The 16,260-nt window shown below is 44.2% G+C and overlaps 1 protein-coding gene across 1 annotated transcript in view; it reads left to right on the forward strand.

Moving 5' to 3' along the window:
• The first annotated feature begins 5,095 nt into the window (after window positions 1-5,095).
• LOC121577640 (sodium-dependent neutral amino acid transporter SLC6A17-like) overlaps window positions 5,096-16,260 on the forward strand; it is a 50,585-nt gene continuing 39,420 nt past the window's right edge. Inside the window, exon 1 of the mRNA XM_045224069.1 lies at window positions 5,096-5,226. The gene's annotated coding sequence lies outside the window, so the exon portion shown is untranslated. The remainder of the gene's footprint in view (window positions 5,227-16,260) is intronic.

A 16,260-nucleotide genomic window follows, 5' to 3' on the forward strand; every position in this document is an offset into this window, starting at 1 on the left:
GAGGGGTATGGTCCTGACCTCCTTCGTGACTTCTACCGCCTCCATCCTGGCGCTCCGGGTAGTCCACCCGGTGGCGTTCGTCGGAGGGGGGGTACTGTCATGAACCCTGCGTCCTGAGTCTGTTCCTGCCTGTGTTGCCGTTTTTCTGCTCTGAATCTCCTGTTTCCCGAAGGTGCCTGAACGCACCCTGTCCGGTTGCCGGGCGACGTTGCTAGGCGGGTGATCTCTCGATTACCCGCACCTGCTTCTCATCAGCTTCGGCACACCTGGTCCTGATCATCACCCCTTCATAAGCTCTGACCTGACATCCATTCCCTGCCGGATCGTTAGCCATTAACAGTATGTTTTGCCAGCGTATCAGCCTCTGAGTACTAGCGTTAGTTTTGTTGTTTTTTGCACCTTGTTGACCTGCCTTGTACTTACCTCCGTTTTTTCTGTCTACAGTCATTCTCCCGGAACCTTCACCCAACCCCTGCCGTGCCATCAGTTAATCTGCCACTTCACCACCACCTACTCATCTCCGCCACCCGCTCCGTCTCCTGGACTATTCTGCATCTTTTGAAGCTGTAAATAAACACTCACATTCGTTCAACTCACCTTGTCCTGGTCTGCTTCTGGGTTCGGTCTTAGAGAACCGTGACAGAATCACAATTTAACTAATCACAATTTACTTTTTAGACGCTTTTAGAATGATTGCCAATAAAATGAATCTAAGAACAATCTCTTCATCAAACAGTGTGATGAAGAGATTGATTGCCAATAAAATGCAACTGAGAAAATGCAATTTCCCTTAAACAATACAATATGGCATTGATACCCTGATAAACAAAATGTATATTTGTGCTGTCTGAATCATGGGAGTGTTTTAAAGGGATTATGGTGTAAAAAACCCAAACAGACCCGGAGAGTTGTTGCCCTCCATCCTGTGAGCTCTACAGACCCCTCTCTGGGAGACCATCTGGTGGAGCTCATCTATAGGCTGTCACATGGCTCCGACACAGGCCCTGCACGGCAATCTCCTGCCCTGCATTAATATGGGCTTAACTCTCTATATAAATAATGAATGAGAGGAACATTCGCCTGTTTTAAATCTCCTCCCATCATCCAGGCCATCACTCTTCTCAAATGGAGCAACCACAGCGCCCAGCGATCAGTGGTGAAACGAGGCAGCCGCACACAACAATTGCAGGTGAAATGTCACCTAACTAAAGTTGGAACTATGGAATGTTTTTTACTGGCAGTGGCATCCATGAGGCCACATTTGATTATTACTGATGTTTCAAAGATGATGTAGGATTAAGGCTTGTCCTTTTCAGAACAAAAACAAGTCAAGTCAAATAAGGGGCACTACAGCATCAAATCCATATTTCACAGTGTTACAGCCATTTCTGTTTGCAATATGACTTCACATGCATTTTGAATGCACTGAATTTGAAATTTTGTAATGCTGTACTGTTGCTCTTTTACTCCCCTATAATGACAGCATTATTATTCTGTTATGCACCATCATGTATATACAGCCAGTAAGAAATTAAAATAACAATCTATTGGCAAATACTGATCTGTTTCATCTGCTAATATATATGTGCTCTGTTCCAACATAGCCACAACAAGCCTGGTCAATGAAAGATCACACTGGACAGCATCTGCATCAAGTTGACATGCACTGACATGTGTTAATGAGTCTTGGTGAAAAGCTGCTAAGGATCAGTGAGGAGGAAAAACACAATTGAATGAGTTTCTATTCCTGTCCATGGTGGCAGGGTCAAAGCATGCCCTGACCTCTTGCACCCTAGCCCACCGACAGAATTCCTGCACTCTCACTTAGTGCACTAATCTCCCTAAACCAAAACCCTATCAAAACAATGTCTTATGATAGTAATCAAATTGATAAATACACTGGCTGGCATCCCATATGTCTTTAACAGGTTGCTGCGGAATACTGATTAGATCAAATAATGTTGATTTGGATTGGTTGTTTGATTGATTGGTTGGTTAATTGTTTAGACCATTGGTAAAACACCCAGAGACTATTTGAATAGACTGTGGACTGATTATCTCATCTCCAGGGACAGTACAGTAGAGTAACAGGCCAGTGTCACTCTGTGTAATGGGCTGTGATGTCTGAACGATGACACATTCACAAGACAGATCATAGTTGTCAGACACATCTATCAGTTGCAGCATGGCTACTGTTGCTCACTCAAGCTCCTGAAACACTTATTCTGGAAAGTATAGGACTACAACCATTATATTGATTATCATAACATATTGCATAGGCCTGTAGCACACTGAGACATAGCATCAGCCTAGCATTAATTCAGGATGGCGTTGCACAGAAAACCCTGACCCACTTTCTCCCATGTCTGAACACCTGCACAGCACCAGTGGAGCTCTGGACACAAATGTAGGCTGGGAAACAGAGATGAGAGAAGAAGAAAGAGGAAAAGAGGAGGGTATACAGGAAGTCAGAGACCTGAATGTTCTTTCAGACCTGGAACAAGGTATATTACAGGAGCCTAATGAATGACCTTAGGTCGAAGAGGGGGATGTAGAAAAGAGGGCAACCATAGTGTATTGAAAAATGACCTCTTCTTATCAGGCACAACAGTATCAATTTATCAATGGTGACATAAGAGCACCTATACTACTCGTGTCATTGAGGGTCATCAAACATCAATGTATTGAATGCACACTACCATGTCCTCATGTTGTGGATAAATAACTTTGACCTCAGTAAGTGCTCAGTAAATGCTCCTCAGCAAAGACAGTCATTTGCACTTACTCATTTGACGCATGTAAATCATATAAACATGACAGTACTGTGAATCTGTGGCTGTTTATGTTACTTCTCCTGTGAGTAAGTGCAAAGTAGAAATGGGACTGCGGGAGAACTTCAGTCTTTGTAGAGGTGGACATATATCTCAAAGGTTTTGCATCGCTGCAGCTTTTATTGTTGGGAGCCGAGAGTGACCCAGACAACGCAACACAAGTAAAGATGGAGGGAGGGAGGGCGGAATATAAATGAGACTGGAGTGAAGGAAAAGTACTGGAGGGATGTGGTAGTGCAGATGCAGAATGTGTGAGCGCACGTGAGAGGAAGTGTGTGAGGAGGAGCACAAAAGGGGAAAAAACAGAGCTGGTAGTGAACCAGAGCACTGCAGATTGAAAACAAAACTACCTGTGAGGGTCCAGACAAGTGAAGGTGAATGGTGGTGTCAGGAGAGGGGTGGAAACGTGTGGGGCTGAGTCCCAGGACTGATGCTCTGACGTCAGCTAAGGAGAGGCTTTAAATAAAAATTATACAGGAGAAATAGATGCTTAGAGAGAAGAAGAGAGAGAGGTATTTTGCGATCCATCATAAGACAAGAGCCATTCTAATATAGAGGAGAAATACTGTAGGTAATGATGGTAGGATGATGAGATAGTTCAAATGGAATAGAGGGAAACAGGGAAGAAAAGGGCATGATCTGAAGAAAAAGACAGGAGAGAATGACTAAAAACATTGAAAAAAGATAGGTTGAGGGAAAGGAATTGCGGAAATTACTGGAAATGAGAACATAGGCCACTAATGCTGGTACCCAAGTAGCTCCAAATCCTATGGGCTGGTGGGTCATTTGCTAACCAGAGAGGGCAGCAGCACAGCTGTGCTGACAGGCCCCCGGCCAGCTGACACAGAGGAATCACTGCAACACAAATACAACCCAATGTTCACTGACATTATCTAACTGGCCGGATGCAGCAAATGACATTGAGATGTCTCAAATTAAGTATTGCTAATTGCTGAGTTCAGGTGCAGACCATTCAGACTGGAAAATTCTGCCCTTTATTTTTATTCTCGGGAGTGGGGAAATGTTGCTGTGTTTTGTGCAGGCACTGCTTCTGAAGCTCTGTGACACGAAAGCAATTGTGATCAATCATTCATTCTCACGCCTGAATTAAACCTAATTTTGGGGTGTTACATGAACTTCACAGCTTGAACACTGGTGACCGGTTTGGACCATGGGAAGGTAACTAGACCAGATTCTCAATGAAGAATGAGTGTCCCACAAAACAGTGACACCTACTACCGCAGTGCACCATGGGATGCTATAGCTTGGCTTTGTCACAATGTTTGGCTGCCCTTATTCTTGGCCTCTGGGGTTGCTATGGGAACCTGCCTCCCCAAAAGCAGGGGGTGTCAGCTGTGTGCAAGAGGTGAGAACGAAGAACATTGGTCGGAGAAGGTAGATATCGGCTTCGATTGGTGATTCACATGAGTGCAGGTGGCAAACACACCTCCCATCCACCATACATACCCATACAACCACTCCAGGGGAAGGGGAGGAGGGAGAAGAGAGGCAAAGATGGTAGAGACAGGCAGGAGATGAGAGAGGAGGAGGCATGGAGAAGTGGGTTATCACTTTGCAAACTGCTTTACTCAGAGCAACTTTACACAGCTAAAGGCTCTGAACAAACATTGACACAGCTGGATACATACTAAGGACAATATAGACTACGGTAATTACTTAAGGATATGCACAGCAGAATGCCCACCAGAGCAGTAAATGCCTGGTCTCTCATCCACCACTAGGTGCCCAGTCATTCAAGGGGTAAATAACAAGTTAGTAATGTACACTGAATACATACTACCACATTGCACTGGAGTCCAAAGCCCATGCCACCAGACTGCATTGTGCCTCTAGGTATCCTGCACAGGCCTAGGCATATATATTTTTAAGTTATAGTGGTAGTAAGTGATGCAAACATATACGTCAGACCCAACATACCAATTTATATCTTTACCTTCTATTTCCCACATTTTAGAGGGGGAAAAATAAATTAATCCTTACTCCAGATAAATAAATAAAAAACACACCTTGGACCACGGGGCGTTAATTTCCCTATTTTCCCCAAATTACCCACAGAGGTGTGTTTCCTGTGTTAAACACCAGGGATATTCGATTACTAATAATAGCATGGTGATAATTTGGCAATGTGATGATGGACACTTTGCGTCACTATGAGCTCGCGGCTAGTCCCCCCGAATGTCAATTGTCAGCCAAAATGGCACGTGATTCAGTCTCTCTCATCCTCGCGCGCTAATACACTGGGTAGCAGACTAGGACAATATTGGCCCAGCGTGGATGTTGTTACCCCTATTCTGGGGATGTTAGCATCACTTATCATTCATTTTTAGACATAGTAAACACTGGATATATCAGTTATTTATTCGAAATATTAAAGGTGAGTAATGCGTTATTGACTTGACATGTTTATACTCTCGCCAGGTTACGGGCTACATGCATCTATCGATATTTACCCTTTGTACATAACTTGGCTCGTGTCTCACCTTGTAATTATATATATATATATATATATATATATATATATATATATTTTTTTTAAATCTAGCTGTATATCAGAGCTGTTCAATAGTGACTGCTTTGCAATATTAAACGATGGTAGAAACAAAAAAGGAGCAATTGTTGGAGTGATTTTTAGGAGTGATTTTTTGTGACACTTGAGAAAACTATCATGTTCATAATATGGGGTGAAAGTTGTCCCGGATGATGACATTAAATATTGATGGGCTCATGAATCACTGTGTGACCTTGAGTGCTATATTTCAATCATCTACGCCATTCATTGTAATATAATTGCTCAGTCAATGGAAGAATAATTTGTTTAGTATATTTGCATGATCTTTTCATAGTGTGTTTAAGTTTAAAATGCCAAGCAGACAGTCAAAGACAAGTAGACAGAACGACTGATGGGCTGATGTTCAGTCCCGTTCTATTGTCGTAGACGTGAGGGATGTCAGATGTTAGAGCGCTGATCAGATTGATCACCTTTTAGAGCGCTTTTCTAGCTGTACTTGGCTGTCGCTTGGGCTTTGTTTTACGACCACAACCTTCAAGTCTCCACGGCAATATTTCAGATTGTGGAGTTGTAGGTGTTGTGAGTGACTTGTGTTTTTTATATGTTAAAGGGGCATGTTAAGAGAATGAAAACATCCAAGCTTTGGAAGAAATTGTAGTGGTATTTTTATTGTTTAGAATCCAAATAAAGTGGCCTTTGTATATTGATCCCCATCCTCCAACAAACATGCTAAAACACACACATCCACACACACAGATATCCTCTACAATACGTAAACTTACTTGTAGGCTATCCACAAACACAGATATCCCCTACAATATGTAAACTTACTTGTAGGCTATATGGGTCATTCCACCTCAAAAAGCACAAGAAAGAGGATTTCGGCACCCATCATCTCAGATTGTGCTGAAATCCTTTATGTATTTAGAAACTGATAAGATTAGCATTCCTGAAACATTATTTTGTTGAAATATAATTTGATCTCTAAGAAATTAAATGGATCACAACATTTTTCTTTGCACCTTTGGCTAGAAAACCAATAGCTTTTGCTCATTATTAAAGAAATGGTTTGGTCATCCTTACAATTCAACCCAGTCCTCCATGAAGCAATTCAGTTTGTCCCTCTGAAAACGTTTGGTCCAAATCAGATTTTGGATACTATATTTATTGAATGTTATGTGAATCCTATAAAACAGAAATGCCAATTTGGGTGCAATCAATTAGCATGATTTCTCAGGGATCAAATTAAATTTCAACAAAATAATGTTGCAGGAATGCTAATCTTATCTGTGTTCAACTACAGAAACGATTTCAGAACAATCTGTGATGGTGGGTGTCATGGCTTGCTGAAAGAACATGGAACGACTCATATAGCAACCTCTTCAAGAGTTTCTGACCTCTTGGTGTTATTCCTAAGGTGGTGGACTGACAGACATTAAGTCAAAAGGTATGCGACCTGGTTGAGCTCCTCCTAAAATAGCACATAGCCTGTCTTCTCTTGAGAACTCTTTCTCAATAGCAAGGCTATGCTCACTGAGTCTGTACATAGTCAAAGCTTTCCTTAAGTTTGGGTCAGTCACAGTGGTCAGGTATTCTGCCACTGTGTACTCTCTGTTTAGAGCCAAATAGCATTCTAGTTTGCTCTGTTTTTTTGTAGTAATTCTCTTTTTTTTCTCATGATTTGGTTGGGTCTAATTGTGTTGTTGTTGTTGTCCTGGGGCTCTGTGGGGTCTGTTTGTGTTTGTGAACAGAGCCCCAGGACCAGCTTACTTAGGGGACTCTTCTCCAAGTTCATCTCTCTGTAGGTGATGGCTTTGTTATGGAAGTTTTGGGAATCGCTTCCTTTTAAGTGGTTATAGAATTTAACGGCTCTTTTCTGGATTTTGATCATTAGCGGGTATCGGCCTAATTCTGCTCTGCATGCATTATTTTGTGTTTTTTGTTGTACACTGAGGATATTTTTGCAGAATTCTGCATGCAGAGTCTCAATTTGGTGTTTGTCCCATTTTGTGAATTCTTGGTTGGTGAGCGGACCCCAGACCTTACAACCATTAAGGGCAATGGGTTCTATAACTGATTCAAGTATTTTTAGCCAGATCCTAATTGGTATGTCAAATGTTATGTTCCTTTTGATGGCATAGAAGGCCCTTCTTGCCTTGTCTCTCAGATCGTTCACAGCTTTGTGGAAGTTACCTGTGGCGCTGATGTTTAGGCCGAGGTATGTATATTTTTTTGTGTGCTCTAGGGCAACGGTGTCTAGATGGAATTTGTATTTGTGGTCCTGGCAACTGGACCTTTTTTGGAACACCATTATTTTTGTCTTACTGAGATTTACTGTCAGGGCCCAGGTCTGACAGAATCTGGGCAGAAGATCTAGGTGCTGCTGTAGGCCCTCCTTGGTTGGTGACAGAAGCACCAGATCATCAGCAAACAGTAGACATTTGACTTCAGATTCTAGTAGGGTGAGGCCCCTACTAGATGGCCGGCCCTCGCCAATTCGTTGATATATATGTTGAAGAGGGTGGTGCTTATACTGCATCCCTGTCTTTCCCCCACGGCCCTGTGGAAAGAAATGTGTGTGTTTTTTGCCAATTTTAACCGCACACTTGTTGTTTGTGTACATGGATTTTATAATGTCGTATGTTTTTCCCCCAACCCCACTTTCCATCAATTTGTATAGCAGACCCTCATGCCAAATTGAGTCAAAAGCTTTTTTGAAATCAACAAAGCATGGGAAGACTCTCCCGCACTACCTCCGGAGGTAGTGTGGGAGACATCTACACCACATATCCTAAGTGTTTTAGTGTAAAGACAATGGCTCTCCCACATTACATGTCCCTGCAAGAATTACCTTAAAATACCAGTAAAACATATTTTTGCTCTCTTAGCCAAATTGAAAATAAAAGGCTTTTAAAATATCCACACATTTGTGAATCATAATCAAGTGTGCAACATAATGTGCAATATGGTTTAGATGAGAAGCTCCTGTATAGTTTGAATTTCTATCCTTATTTTGTTTGTCAATTTACTATGGTATTTACGGTATGCTAATAGGTGCAAACACTCACATGAAGCAGGAATGTGGCTTTGGCCACATCACATCCAAGGTTAAAGTAAGGATAGTGTATACAGAAAAGTTGCAAATCTGATGTTGAAAATAGATAGATCTTACTACACATATTTTACTAATGCAAATCCACCCATATGGCTTCCACTCTCTCCAAAGCAGGCCTATTTTTCTCTCATCATATCAGTCTATATCATGGTATTTCTTTATTTAATATGTATTATTTTTAATGTGCAATACAAGGTAACAAAATCAATAAACAAATATAATGGTATTTCTAATGCAGAATGTAATACTTAGGATTGATTCAAGGGATATTATTTTCTTCAAAGCTATTATACACAGTCTAACAAGAGCCCAAGGAAATATAAGACAGGATCCATTATGTGAAGACACACTAATCCAATAATAATACTATGGCAGTGTAGCTCATTCCCAGACCAACAGGGAGGAGAGAATCAGACCAACAGGGAGGAGTTTGTTTTCTTGTTATTTTCTTGATTAGCACAAGTCTGTATTTCTACAGCAAATCTTCAAGGCCTCCCGCCCTCCAACCCTATAAAGATGGTTTCTACGCCATTGGCGATGCATGTGTCTTTGAGGTGTGGATGGCAGCAGTTTTGTGCAGAACAGAAGGGAGTATTATTAAATGTATCCTAGCAACCATACAATATAAATCTGGACATAGCCTTCATGAATGACAAACACACACACAACCTGACCTTTTATATGGCTCACAGAATAGCTCCAAGAAGATCACTGAGGGTTATTTCCACTCACCAGTTGTACAATGTCAGATAATATAGCAAAATCAGACAAAATCAGAGTCCTGACCTCTATCTAATTTGTCCTCAGCTGTTTACAGTGCCTTCGGAAAGTATTCAGACTCCTTGACTTTTTCCACATTTTGTTACGTTACAGCCTTATTTTAAAAAGGATTAAATAAAACAATTTCCTGTCACGATCGTTATTAGATGAGACGGACCAAGGCGCAGCGTGATAAGTGTACATCTTTAATTAGTACTTAACACACGAACAAAACCAAAACAACAAACCAACGATACGTGAAGTCCTGAGGTTACACACACCAAACCTTTACGGATCAAGATCCCACAAACTAACTGGTGCCAACAGGCTGCCTAAGTATGGTCCCCAATCAGAGACAACGAGCTACAGCTGCCTCTGATTGGGAACCACCCTGGCCAACATAGATCTAAACGATCTAGAACAAAAAACATAGAAAACTAAACATAGAAAAATCCACACCCTGGCTCAACATTTAAGAGTCCCCAGAGCCAGGGCGTGACAGTACCCCCCCCCAAAGGCGCGGACTGCGACCGCGCCACACAAACACAAGAGGGTAGGGGCCGGGTGGGCATTCCGCCTCGGAGGCGGATCCGGCTCCGGGCGTGACCACCACCTTTTCTCCACCTCCCCGTTGCGCCCCTGGTCTAGTCTGGCCCCGCTGACTGGAGCTGGACCCGACGACGGTGGACCAAACCTTACCGGCTCCGGACTGGAGCCGCTGGCCGGAGCTGGACTGGACACCGGTGGAGCGGATTGCTCTGACTCCGGAGTGGAGCAGCTGACCGGTGCCGGACCAGGCACCGGTGGAACAGGCACGGGCCGTGCCGGACTGGACACACGCACCACTGGCTTGGCGCGGGGAGCAGGAACGGGCCGGACCGGGCTGACGACGCGCACCACTGGCTTGGTGCGGGGAGCAGGAACGGGCCGGACCGGGCTGATGACGCACACCACAGGCTTGGTGCGGGGAGCAGGAACAGGCCGGACCGGGCTGGCGACGCGCACCACTGGCTTGGTGCGGGGAGCAGGAACAGGCCGGACCGGGCTGGCGACGCGCACCACTGGCTTGGTGCGGGGAGCAGGAACAGGCCGGACCGGGCTGGCGACGCGCACCACTGACTTGGTGCGAGGGACAGGAACAGGCCAGACCGGGCTGGCGACGCGCACCACTGGCTTGGTGCGAGGGACAGGAACAGGCCGGACCGGGCTGGCGACGCGCACCACTGGCTTGGTGCGAGGGACAGGAACAGGCCGGACCGGGCTGGCGACGCGCACCACTGGCTTGGTGCGAGGGACAGGAACAGGCCGGGCTGGACTGGGAACACGCACCACTGGCTTGGTGCGGGGAGCAGGAACAGGCCGGGTTGGACTGGGAACACGCACCACTGGCTTGGTGCGGGGAGAAGGAACAGGCCAGGCTGGACTGGGAACACGCACCACTGGCTTGGTGCGGGGAGCCGGAACAGGCCGGGCCGGACTGTGGAGGCGGACTGGAGGTCTGGAGCGGAGAGCTGACACAACCCGTCCTGGCTGAATGCCTATTTCCACACAATATGTTATACGGGACCGAGGAGGCGTACTGGAGGCCACGAGCGTTGAGCCGGCACACCCCGTCCTGGCTGCATGCCCATCTTAGCACGACACGTGCGTGGTGCTAGCACCGGACGTACAGGACTGTGCCGGAACACTCGCGGCACAGTACGTGGCTCCGCATAACACGGAGCCTGCCCAGTCTCACGCTTCCTAGCCTGAGTACGGGGAGTTGGCTCTGCTCTAACTCTAGGCTCCGCCAACCACCCTTTTAGCCCCCCCAAAAAAAATTATTGGGGCTGCCTATCGGGCTTCCTCCTCGGCCGGTACCCTCTGCGTTGCCGCTGCTCCTCTCTGTAACGCGCCTCCACAGTCTCCTCCCAAGGACGGCGATCCATTCCGGCCTGAATCTCTTCCCATGTCCAGGATCCCTTCCCGTCCAGGATCACCTCCCAAGTCCAGGCTGTCTGTTCCTGGACACGCTGCTTGGTCCTTTTTTGGTGGGATCTTCTGTCACGATCGTTATTAGATGAGACGGACCAAGGCGCAGCGTGATAAGCGTACATCTTTAATTAGTACTTAACACACAAACAAAACCAAAACAACAAACCAACGATACGTGAAGTCCTGAGGTTACACACACCAAACCTTTACGGATCAAGATCCCACAAACTAACTGGTGCCAACAGGCTGCCTAAGTATGGTCCCCAATCAGAGACAACGAGCTACAGCTGCCTTTGATTGGGAACCACCCTGGCCAACATAGATCTAAACAATCTAGAACAAAAAACATAGAAAACTAAACATAGAAAAATCCACACCCTGGCTCAACATTTAAGAGTCCCCAGAGCCAGGGCGTGACATTTCCTCAGCAGTCAACACACAATACCCCATAATGACAAAGGGAAAACTGGTTTTTTGAAAATGTAGCAAATGTATTACAATCAAAAAACAGAAATACCTTATTTACATAAGTATTCAGACCCTTTGCAATGAGACTCGAAATTGAGCTCAGGTGCATCCTGTTTCCATTGATCATCCTTGACATGTTTCTACAACTTGATTGGAGTCCACCTGTGGTAAATTCAATTAATTGGACATGATTTGGAAAGGCACACACCTGTCTATATAAGGTCCCACAGTTGACAGTGCATGTCAGAGCAAAAACCAAGCCATGAGGTCAAATTAATTGTCTGTAGAGCTCCGAGACAGGATTGAGTCGAGGCACAGATCTGGGGAAGGGTAACAAAACAGTTTGGAACCACCAAGACTCTTCCAAGAGCTGGCCGCCCGGCCAAACTGAGCAATCGGGGGAGAAGGGCCTTGGTCAGGGAGGTGACCCAGAACCCGATGGTCACTCTGACAGAGCTCTAGAGTTCCTCTGTGGAGATGGGAGAACCTTCCAGAAGGACAACCATCTCTGCAGCACTCCACCAATCAGGCCTTAATGGTAGAGTGGCCAGACGGAAGCCACTCCTCTGTAAAAAGCACATGACAGCCCGCTATGAGTTTGCCAAAAGGCACCTAAAGACTCTCAGACCATGAGAAACAAGATTCTCTGGTCTGATGAAACCAAGATTGAACTCTTTGTCCTGAATGCCAAGCATCAGGTCTGGAGGAAACCTGCCACCATCCCTACGGTGAAGCATGGTGGTGGCAGCATCATGCTGTGGGGATATTTTTCAGCAGCAGGGACTGGGAGACTAGTCAGGATCGAGGCAAAGATCTGTACTGAGAGTACAGAGAGATCCTTGATGAAAACCTGCTCCAGAGCGCTCAGGACCTCAGACTGGGGTGAAGGTTCACCTTCCAACAGGACAACGACCCTAAGCACACAGCCAAGACAGGAGTGGCATCGGGACAAGTCTCTGAATGTCCTTGAGTTGCCCAGCCAGAGCCCGGACTTGAACCCAATCGAACATCTCTGGAGAGACCTGAAAATAGCTGTGCAGCAACGCTCCCCATCCAACCTGACAGAGCTTGAGAAGAATGGGAGAAACTCCCCAAATACAGGTGTGCCAAGCTTGTAGCGTCATACCCAAGAAGACTCAATGCTGTTATCACTGCCAAAGGTGCTTCAACAAAGTACTGAGTAAAGGGTCTGAATACTTATGTAAATGTGATATCCGTTTTTTATTTTTAATAAATTAGCAAAACATTCTAAAAAAGTGTTTTCTTTGTCATTATGGGGTATTGTGTGTAGCTTGATGAGGGGAAAAAACGATTGAATCAATTTTAGAATAAGGCTGTAACCTAACAAAATGTGGAAAAAGTCAAGGGGTCTGAATACTTTCCGAAGGCACTGTATGTCAGTCATGTTTGCTATTCTTAGTTCTTGATTTATACAGCAGTATTTAAGAAGCTATCACTCTTCTGGGTTCAACAGAGAATATCCTACAGGAGAATGTGGGCCCTGTGTAATTAAGGACAGAAGGTTCTAACTAAAACACCCGGTTCACTTTGGTTGGTGGAAGGGGCTAGGTTAACAAACCAAAACCACAGTAGCAACAGCAACACTCTCTAGCCAGCAACACTTAAATAATCAGGGTTACTACAATAGTAGTACAGTTGAGGCAGTAATAGTTTGGTATTTCCATTTTAGAGCTACTCAGCAAAAGACATCACCTATTAAGTTAATCTCCGAATAAAATATGTATGCCCTTTGTCACCACATTGATCACATTGGTTGTATTACCCATATTCCTGTTGTGTTTTCATCAATCACACACATGCTCTTGATTATATGATCAATAACCTTGTGATGACCATGTAAGACCATTTAAACAACATTGATGATTAGAGTAGATAACTCGGTAAGTTATTTTCTCAAAGTTTGTCCTCGGTGCCATAGACATTTGACTTCATTAGGTACCTTATATTTCCAACTGATTTCTTATCATAAATGGTGAAATTGTTTGTATTATATTTAAGAAATTGTCTGGCAGCTGTTGTGCTGTGCTGTGTTTGGGAACAGGTCAGCTGCTGTTTCTTTTCACTTTCTATAGTAATTACAATGTGTATAATGTGTAGGAATTTCAGACCTTTCAGAGTTAATAAACTCTGTTCGGTGTATCTGATGATAAGGAATGTTTACATAGTTTTTAAGAGTGCTCTGTTATTTTCTTTATTGGGCTGACTCCTCTGTTATAAGCTGAAAACTTTACTGTATGAGGTGTTGTGATTTACTCTGTGGGCTGTCAGCCTAATGTTTAAATGCGGAGGCAAAATAATTTGTGGGTATTATGTGATCGACTGGCTCGATTCGGTCCTATGTAGCAACATTTGAAATTGTATTTTTTTACATTGGATAAAAGTAGACTCAGAGTTGGAAATTGTATATCATACACTGCAGTTGAGGAAACATGGGAAAGTAATTCTGCTTTCAAAGTTGATAAACTTGTAACCCCACTTTTGAGAAAATGGTCCTTGAATGTTTTGGTTCACCTACTGTAGAGCTCTTCTTTGTCTACACCCATTCAGCATCATTCACACCCTCTTAAGCCTTAGCTCCACCCATCTCTTTAAGGATTCACATGTGAGGCCATGTGCTAAACAGAGTGAGGAAGGTAGTGTTGTGTAGTAAACAACCAAAGGTTTCAAGACTAAAAGTGGTGAAAGTAGTAGCTACAATACACTTTATCTAGTCCTTGGCCTACATCCTAATCTGACTTTGGTGCAGGTCATGTTGTTCTTCACATTACTCTGGTCTCTGGTAAACACACAATATATCAAATAAAGCAACATTTATTTGTCACATGCACCGGATACAGAAGGCGTCAACGGGACAGTGAAATGGTTACTTGTATATTTGCAAAGTAGCAATATGAAAAATAGAAAGTGTCCAGATAAATATTTTATAAATATTTTATAATTATTAGATGATTCTTAACCAGACACACTTGTCTAAATTGATGGGTCATGTGAAAGAAATGCTATAACCACCCCCCAGCCACATCTAGCTAAGTGGATGGGTCACTATTGTCTAGACATGTACACATGTTCATGAAATACAATAGATGGCCGTAATCACCCCCAAACACACCTGGCTAACTTGATGGGTCATGTAATCATCTGGCAAAGTGGAGTTTTTTGTTTAGACATGTAGCTAGCTAGCTAAAGAATTAACCGAATGGTGCTTTCAAGAGCTGTGATCTTCAGGTCGGAAAGTCGGGCTGTAGAAAGAGGCCCGAGTTCCAGAGTTGGAATTCCAAGTTTGATGACCGTTCAAAACTATTTTTCCCAGTAGGAGCTAGTTTATTTCAGAGTTCCCAGTTGTCTTGAACGCACTGAAGTCGGAGATTTCCGAGTTCCTAATTCCCAGTTGTTTTGAATGTGGCGTAGCAATACAAACTGATTGCCATAGCTAGCCGCCATGCATGGATCTGCAGGTAACTAAAGCTAACCAACTAGGTTCAATGTTAGCTAGCTAGCTAACATTAGGCTATAACTAGCAATGCAAATATATATATATATATATATTTTTTTGTTGCACTTTTCACCCCTTTCTTTCTCCCCAATTGGTAGATACAGTCTTGTCCCATCGCTGCTACTCCCGTACGGACTCGGTAGAGGCGAAGGTCAAGAGCCATGCGTCCTCCGAAACATGACCTGCCAAGCCGCGCTGCTTCTTGACACACTGCTCGCTTAACCCGGAAGCCAGCTGCACCAATGTGTCGGAGGAAACACCATACAGCTGGTGATCTGATGTGCCCGGCCGCCACAAGGAGTCGCTAGATCACGATGGGACAAGGACATCCCAGCCGGCCAAACCCACCCCTAACCCGGACGACGCTGGCTCAATTGTGCACTGCCTCATGGGTCTCCCGGGATTGAACCCGAATCTGTAGTGACGCCTCTAGCACTGCGATTCAATGCCTTAAACCGCTGCGCCACTCGGGAGGCGCAAATGGATTTCTGAGGTACAAATAATATTACTACACAGATCATACATTAATTTGCTTTAACTTGCAATGAAAACGACTTTCTGACAAAATTAGAAACGTATAATATCTAAAAATGTAGCTAGCTAGACTCTTACCCGTATACATGGATGAACGCTTCACCCTCTGTGGCACGGATGCCATGGTTGCCCTTAGTTTGAAGATGTAATCCGGAGACAGGTGTTTTATACAACAGCCTTCTGTGTTATTTTTTCGACGCCCTCTTCAAATTTGCAATCAAACACCAGCATTCTCTTTAGCTATCATACTCTGCTGTTGATCGCCGTTTCTTCCCCATCACTTACATTAGAATACTCTACAATGTCAGGTTCAATTAACATGTTTTTACATAAATCAGGGATTTTCTCATTGTCTGATTAATTTTCAGAGTCAGAAAGAGTCAGCATGGCACGATCGTCCTCCAGAAAGTAGTCCACTGATCTTTGTCGATACAATAGCGCCTGTTAAATTCAGGACAGCACTTTTGCAGTTCTTCATGATATCTTTCAAAAAAGCTGCAATAGAAAGGATTATCTACACATACTGAGCAGCTCA

The sequence above is a fragment of the Coregonus clupeaformis genome, chromosome 12, assembly GCF_020615455.1.
Source record: "Coregonus clupeaformis isolate EN_2021a chromosome 12, ASM2061545v1, whole genome shotgun sequence".
Classification (NCBI taxonomy): Eukaryota; Metazoa; Chordata; class Actinopteri; order Salmoniformes; family Salmonidae; genus Coregonus; species Coregonus clupeaformis.